Source organism: Triticum dicoccoides, chromosome 3B (assembly GCF_002162155.2).
Source record: "Triticum dicoccoides isolate Atlit2015 ecotype Zavitan chromosome 3B, WEW_v2.0, whole genome shotgun sequence".
NCBI classification, from domain to species: domain Eukaryota; kingdom Viridiplantae; phylum Streptophyta; class Magnoliopsida; order Poales; family Poaceae; genus Triticum; species Triticum dicoccoides.
Window position 1 is genome coordinate 858,986,279 of NC_041385.1, and position 8,291 is coordinate 858,994,569.

Below are 8,291 nucleotides of genomic sequence, written 5' to 3' on the forward strand. Positions count from 1 at the left end.
AATGTACACCATGTTTTTCTCAAAAACTCCGACTATGTGAAATGATAAAATAACGAAATTAAATAAAAGTAAAAAAATAAAAAACAATGAAATAAAAAAATAAAAAAAATAAAACTAGAAGTAACAACGGAAAAAACATAAAAGGATGAATAACTGTAGAGAAAACACAACCGTGTGGAAGTTTCTAAAATCAGTTCGCAGCATTCCATCGATGGGCGCAGCTATGTGCCGCCTGTTGCGAGTCCTACCGAAGCTCACCTACAGGGACCACATGTTGGGCCTGCCCAGTAACCGCGCGCTATTTGACGTCATTTTTTTTTGTTTTTTCTTCCGTTTATTATTCTCATTTTTATATCTTATTTTGCTTTTCTAAATTCTCTATATTTCATAATATTATACACATACATATATATAGAAAAATACTTCGCATAGAATTTGAAAAAATGTTAATCATGCATTCAAGTTTTTTTAAACGTGCATAGAAAACTGCTAATCATTTGTATGATTTGTTTTTGTGAAATCAATAAAATATAAGACGTTTAAAAATATCTACATGCAGTAAAACATTTCGCATAATTCTAAAAAATGTAAGTTACATTTGAAGAATATGTTCACAAGTTTCAAAAATATGTTTGTAACATTTTCGTAGAAGTGTGTATGTAACCTTAAAAAATGTTTAGTACCATTAAAGAATGTACATGAAATTTGTCTTCATCGTGAACAAACTGCAACAACACCTGAGTGGCTGAGTAGGAAGCGAGCATGATCCAACATATACACGAGACCTTTATCCTGGGGACACATTATTGGGCCCCATTTGCAATAAACATTATTTTAAAAAGGGAACCATCTGCACTTGCCCTCAAAAGTTGACTAGATGTTATATGGGAAGAAGATATTTCTGCATTATGATCCAGTAGAAGACTGTCATTAAACAACACAAGATGCGAAGAATTAATTCATAGTTATGAGGATAGATAAGGGACAACCGGGTCTGGCTGTGGATGCGCACTATGGGAAAAATGGAAAACAAAGTTTATGGTTAAAAAAATTGGGAAACTTCATTACTTCTTTTCTTGCTATGAGAATCCAAGCTAAGCAAAAACTCGCATGATAAACAAATGGCAGAGATATAGTGTTTGAAGTTGATATGCTAGTGCATGTTGGCCTTCTTGGAGAACAACACAAAGTGGATGTTGGGCAACACACCACTGTGGGCGATGGTGATGCCGTCAAGCAGCTTAGAGAGCTCCTCGTCGTTGCGAGTGTTGAGAAGAAGGTGGCGCGGCATGATGCGGGTCTTCTTGTTGTCCTTGGCCGCATTGCCCGCCAACTCCAGCATCTGTGGTTTAAAGAGAACACCAAAACAAGATTAGTTACCACTTTGTTGAGCATGGAAAGAACTGGAATGTACGAGGTCGGTCATTGGTTGGTTACCTCAGCGGCAAGGTATTTGAGGACGGCAGCGAGGTAGACGAGGGCGACAGGGATGACGCGGTCTGCCTAGTGGCCCTTCTTGAGATAGCGCCCGATGCGTCAGACGAGAAACTCGAGTCCAGCCTTCGTGGACCAGGTCACCGCCTTCTTCCGCTCGCCACTCTTCCTCCCGACTTTCTCCCCTCCTTCTCCGGCGAACTTGAGTCTCTCAAAATATGCGTGGTGGCGCTGATGGACGTGAATACGAAGGCATCACTATTATAGGGGGCGGGGGTGCTCCGCAGTAAGGCGCACAATTCGCATGACATGCGATCGCTATCATTGGATCTGGGAGGGCGGGTGGCAGGGATCGATTCGGAGGGGCACGATCCGTGGGAGGGGGTGTGATTCCTGTGACCAGCATTCTCCACCGTCGGTTCTGGTAGGTCCAAGCGGCTAGGATCGGCTCGACTGGTGCGATCCGTGTCACCAGCAGTCTTTGCCGTTGGATCTGGAAGATTCAAGTGGCTACGATTAGCTCGGGGGCATGATCGCTTCGTTTCGTTTTTTCCCTTAATGTGGGAAATGAATTCGGAAATTGGGGAGGAGGGGAGGTTAGACTCTTTCTCACACCGAAGTTTTTTCTGTTTTGTTATTTTTGGCAATTCCTTTTTTGTTTTTGGTATGATTGACCGGAAAAATCCAAGCATTTTTCGCACCAATGAAGAAATTCGAGCATATCATGAAGCACTCAACAAGAAAAGGCATCCCGTGAAGAAGGACAAGGTCCTAAAATACATAAGCATCTAGGGGTGACTACAAGAAGATCAATAAGAACGATTTTGTTTCCATGCGCATTGCCAATCCATATACTGAAGAAATGAATGAAAAAGTAAATCCTCACTTTTGGAATATGATGCAATAGAAAGTTTATTATGAGCCGATGGAAGGACACTAGACTAAAATTGATGATCAAAAGTGTGTCAACCCCCGCAGAAGCATAGCTTCTAAAGTAAACTAACTTGTGCTACCTTTGCAATGAAGCATTTTCTCGCAGTGTGAGGCACACATGTGCTCCATCCAAAAGCACAACACAACCATGCTCCACATGAAGCACACCCGTGCTCCATACAACACACCTGAGGTCCGACGGACGAAAATTGAAAGAAACTAGAATACAAAAATATCCCCAAAAATTTGAAAACCGACAAAAAGCAAAAAAAAGAAAAAACACGCCCCAGAGCGAGAAAGAAAAAAATGTTCGTGACACTTTGAAGAAAGTTCCTGCATTTAAAAAAAGTTCGTCATGCTTTACTAAAATATTTCCATAATGTCAACATAATGTTCGTGTAATTTATACAAATGTTTTGTACAATTTGAGAAGAATATCTAGGCGATTAAAAATGGTGTTCAAGCACTTTTAATGTTTGCACATTTACAAAATGTTTAATGTGTTACAAGAAAAGTTTACTGTATATTAAAACATGTACAATGTAAAGTTGGTAAATGTTCAAACATGTATTCAGAAAAATGTTCACCATCTTTTAAAAAATGTTCAACCTTTATCAAAAAATGTTCAACCTATATAAATAAAATGTACACCGTGTTTTTTTATAAAATCTGACTATAAAAATGAGAAAATGATAAAGAGGAAATAAATAAAAAATCAGAAATATAAACCAATGAAATACCAAAAGGAAAAACGAAAGAAAACTAAAAGTAACATCAGATAAAACAAAAAAAAAGATGAAAAACTATAGAGAAAACTCAACTGCGTGGAGGTTCTAAAACTAGTTTGCAGCATTTCATCGACGGGCATGGCTATGTGCCATCTATTGCGAGTCCTACCGAATCTCTCACCTCAGGGTGCACGTGTTGGGCCATCCCAGTAACCGCGCGCTATTTGAGGTCATGTTTTTTTCGTTCCGTTTATTATTTGCATTATATTTTTTTTGCTGTTCTAATTCATTTATATTTCATAATATTCTACACACGTATATATAGAAAAATACTTTATGTAGAATTTAAAAATATTAATTATGCATTCTATTTTTTAAACATGTATAGAAAATGGCAAATCATGTGTATGATTTTTTTGTGAAATTTATAAAATATCAGACGTTTAAATAAATCTACATGCATTAAAACATTTTGCATAATTCTAAAAAATATAAGTTACTTTTATAGAAAAGGTTCACAGGTTTCAAAAGTGTGTTTATGACATTTTCATAAAAGTATATACGTAATGTTAAAAAAATGTTTATTACCATTAAAAAATGTACATGAAATTTGTCTTCATTCTAAACAAACTGCAACAACACCCGAGTGGCTGAGTAGGAAGCAAACTGATCCATCATAGGCACAAGACCTTTATGCGAGGGAAACATTATTGGGCTCCATTTGGCATAAACATTATTTTTAAAAAGGGAACCATCTGTAGTTGCCCTCCCAAAAGTTTTTACCTAGGTTAGAATAGCTTTGCCTTGCTTTTTGTCCTATTTTCACTGGGTTTGTGATTTGCCTTGTCTTGGGTGTGTGTTTGTGAAAAGAAAGAGGGAACCATCTGTCGGCATATGGCTTTAATTGATAGCGGGGGGAATAACTGGAATGAGTATGCTTATGGCATCTGGCGTATACATGATTACATTCATTTTGTAGCGGGCTATGGTGCTGAATAACTGCACTGTAAGCGAAAATTAGATATGGGTCACACTGTAAGTATTAGTTGTACTAGATGTTGTATGGGAAGTAGAAATTTCAGCATTATGATCCCATAGAAGACTGTCATTACACAACACAAAATGCGAAGAATTAATTCGTAGTTATGAGGATAGATAAGGGACAACCGGATCTGCCTGCAGATGCACATTATTTGGAAAATGGAAAACAAAGGTTATGTTTAGAAAAAAAGGGAAACATCATTACTTCTTTTCTTGGTATGAGAATCCAAGCTAAGCAAAAACTTGGAAGGTAAACCAAAATGACAGGAATATATTATTGTTTGATTCTGTTTGAAGTTGATATGCTAGTGCATATTGACCTTCTTGGAGGACAACATAGAGTGGATGTTGGGCAACACACCACTATGGGCGATGGTGATGCCGTCAAGCAGCTTGGAGTGCTCCTCGTCGTTGTGAGTGGCGAGAAGTAGGTGGCCTGACATGATGCGGGTCTTCGTGTTGTCTTGGCCACATTGCCCGCGAACTCTAGCATCTAAGGTTTAAAGAGAACACCAAGACGAGATCAGTTACCACTCTGTTGAGCATGAAAAGAATAGGAATGTACAAGATTGGGTCGTTGGTTTGTTACCTCGGCGACAAGGTATTCGAGGAAGGTGGCGAGTTGGACGAGGGTGTTGGGGCCGACATGGTTCATGTAGCGACTCTTCTTGAGATAGCGCGTGATGCAGCCGACGAGAAACTGGAGTCCAACCTTCATGGAGCGAGTCACCACCTTCTTCCGCTCGCCGCTCTTCCTCCCGGCCATTTCCCCTCCATCTCTAGCGAATTTGAATCTCTCGAAATGTGGGTGGCGGCACTAATGGATGTGAACGCGATGGCACCGCTGTTATAGCGAAGGGAGAGGGGGGTGGGGGTACTCCACAGTAAGGGGCGCGATTCACATGACGTGCGGTCACCACCGTTGGATCTGGGAGGGCGGGCGATTGGGATCGACACGGAGGGCACGATCCCTGGGAGGGAGTGTGATCCGTGTGACCAGCGTTCTCCACCCTTGGACCTGTAAAGTGCAAGCGGCTAGGGTCGGGTCGGCTGGTGTAATCCGTGTTACCAACGGTCTTTGCCATTGGATCTGGAAGATTGGCTACGATTAGTTGGTGCGTGATCAGACGGACCAATCTGGATTTGAGAATCTTCTGTCCTCATTTCGTTTCATTTTTCCCTTTAATGTGGGAGCTGATTTTGGAAATTGAGGAGAGAGGAGGTTAGACTCTTTTTCACACCGAAGATTTTTCTGTTTTGTCTTTTTGGCAATCCCTTTTAGTTTTTGGTATGATGACTGGAAAAAATCCAAGAATTTCTTGCACCAATCAAGAAATTCTAGCATGTCATGATGCACTCAACAAGAAAAGACATCATGTGAAGAAGATAAGGAAGGACAAGGTCCCAAAATACATAAGCATCTAGGGGTGACTACAAGGAGGTCAATAAGAATGATTTTGTTTCCATGTGCATTGCCAATCCATATACCAAACAAAGTAATTAAAAAGTAGATCCTTACTTTTGGAATAGGATGCAATAGAAATTTTATCATGAGGTGATGGAAGCACACCAGATTAAAATTTATGACCAAAAGTGAGTCAACCCCCGCAAAAGACAACAATACTTCTCAAGTAAGCTAACTTGTGCTTTCCTTGCAATGAGGCATAAATGTGGTTTCCTTGCAGTGAGGCACACATATGTCCCATCCGAAAGCACAACACACATGCTCCACATGAAGCACACATCTACTCCACACAACACAATCGAGCTTTGTCGGACGAAAATCGGAAGAAACTGGAAAACAAAAGATCCCGAAAAAATTGGAAACCGAGAAACACCAAAAAACCAGGAAAAAAAGCCCCCGTGCAAGAAACAAAAAATGTTCCCACATTAAAAAAATATGTTCGTCATGCTTGATGAAAATATTTTTTATAATGTAAAAATAATATTTCGAGTAATTTAGAAAAATGTTTCATACAATTCAAAATAATAATATCTGTGACATTAAAAACAATGTTGAAGCACTTTTCAATTGTTTGCACGTTTACAAAAATGTTCATGGAAGAATCTTAAATATGTTACAAGAAAAGTTTACTCTGCATATAAAAACATGTACAATGTAAATTTGGCAAATGTTCAAAGATGTATTCAGAAAAATGTTCACCGTCTATTAAAAAATGTTCAACCTATATAAATAAAATGTAGACCACTTTTATCTTAAAAGATCCAAGTACAAAAAATGAGAAAATAACAAAGAGGAAATAAAATAAAAATAAAAATAGAAACCAATGAAAAGTGAAAATGAAAAACGAAAGAAAACTATAAGAAACAACAGAAAAAATATAAAAAGGATGAAAAACTGTAGAGAAAACAGAACCACGTGGAAGGTTCTAAAACCAGTTTGCACCATTCCATTGACGGGCACGGCCATGTGCCGCCTGTGTACAGGGAGCATGTGTTCGGCCTGCCCAGTAACCGCATGCTATTTGACGTCATGTTTTTTCTTCCGTTTATTATTCACATTTCTATTTTTTTCTTTTCTAATTTCTTTATATTTCATAATATCTACACACATATATAGAAAAATACTTTGCACAGAATTTAGAAAAATCTTAATCATGCATTCTATTTTTTTAAAATGTGTATAGAAAAATGCCAATCATGTGTATGTTTTTTTTGTAAAATTAATAAAATATCAGACATTTGAAAAAAAATCTACATGCATTAAAACATTTTGCATAATTCCAAAAAATGTAAATTACATTTATACAAAATGCTCACATATTTCAAAAATGTGTTTGTGACATTTTCATAAAAAATTATACGTAATGTTAAAATGTGTTTAGTATCATTAAAAAATGTACATGAAATCTGTCTTCGTTCCGAACAAACTGCAACAACACCTGAGTGGATGAGTAGGAAGCGAACATGATCCATTATAGGCACGAGACCTTTATCCGAGGGACACAATACTGGGCTCCATTGGCATAAACATTATTTAAAAAAGGGAACCATCTGCGGTTGCCCCCCACGAGTTTGTAGCTAGGTTAGAATAGCTTTGCCTTGCTTTTTGCCCTGTTTTCACCGGGTCGGTGCTTTGCCTTGTCTTGGATGTGTTTTTGTGAAAAGAAAGAGGGAACCATTTGTCGGCATATGACATTAATTGATAGCGGGGGAATAACTGGAATGAATATGCTTATGGCATCTGGCAGATACGTGATTACATTCATTTTATAGTGGGCTATGGTGCTGTATAATTACACTGTAAGCGAAAATTTGATATGGGTCGCACTGTAAGTATTAATTGTACTTGATGTTATATGGGAAGGGGATATTTCTCCATTATGATCCAGTAGAAGACTGTCATTACACAACACAAGATGCGAAGAATTAATCCGTAGTTATGAGGATAGATAAGGGACAACCGGGTCTGCCTGCAGACGCCCGTTATGCAAAAAATGGAAAACAAAGGTTATGTTTAGGAAAATTATAATCAAAAACGTCATTACTTCCTTTCTTGGTATGAGAATCCAAGCTAAGCAAAAACTGGTAAGGGAAACAAATGGCAGAGATATATTATTCTTTGATTATGTTTGAAGTTGACATGCTAGTGCATGTTGGTCTTCTAGAGAACAACGCAGAGTGGATGTTTGGCAAGAAGCCACTGTGGGCGATGGTGATGCCATCAATCAGCTTGGAGAGCTCCCCGTCGTTGCGAGTGGCGAGAAGCAGGTGGGGCGGCATGATGCCGCTCTTCCTTGTTGTCCTTGGCTGCATTGCATGCCAACTCTAGCATCTGTGGTTTAAAGAGAACACCGAGACGAGATCAGTTACCACTCTGTTGAGCATTAAAGAACTGGAATGTAGAAGATTGGTTGGTGGTTGGTTACCTCGGCGACAAGGTATTCGAGGAAGGTGGTGAGGTAGATGAGGGCACCGGGGCCGACGCGGTCCATGTAGCGTCCCTTCTTGAGATAGCTCCCGATTAGAAACTGGAGTCCAACCTTTGTGGACCGTGTCACCACCTTCTTTCGCTCACCGCTCTTCCTCCTGTCCATCTCCCTCCTTCTCTGGCGAACCTGAATCTCTCGAAATGTGGGTGGCGGAGTTGATGGATATGAACGCGAGGGCACCACAGTTATAGCGAAGGTGTGT

The 8,291-nt window shown here is 39.2% G+C and overlaps 2 pseudogenes; both read right to left on the minus strand.

The window, feature by feature from the left end:
* Positions 1-1,153: 1,153 nt before the first annotated feature.
* Positions 1,154-3,300, minus strand: LOC119280343 (annotated as a pseudogene).
* A 1,141-nt stretch (positions 3,301-4,441) lies between these two features.
* On the minus strand, positions 4,442-8,194 carry LOC119279013 (annotated as a pseudogene).
* Between the last annotated feature and the right edge of the window lie 97 nt (positions 8,195-8,291).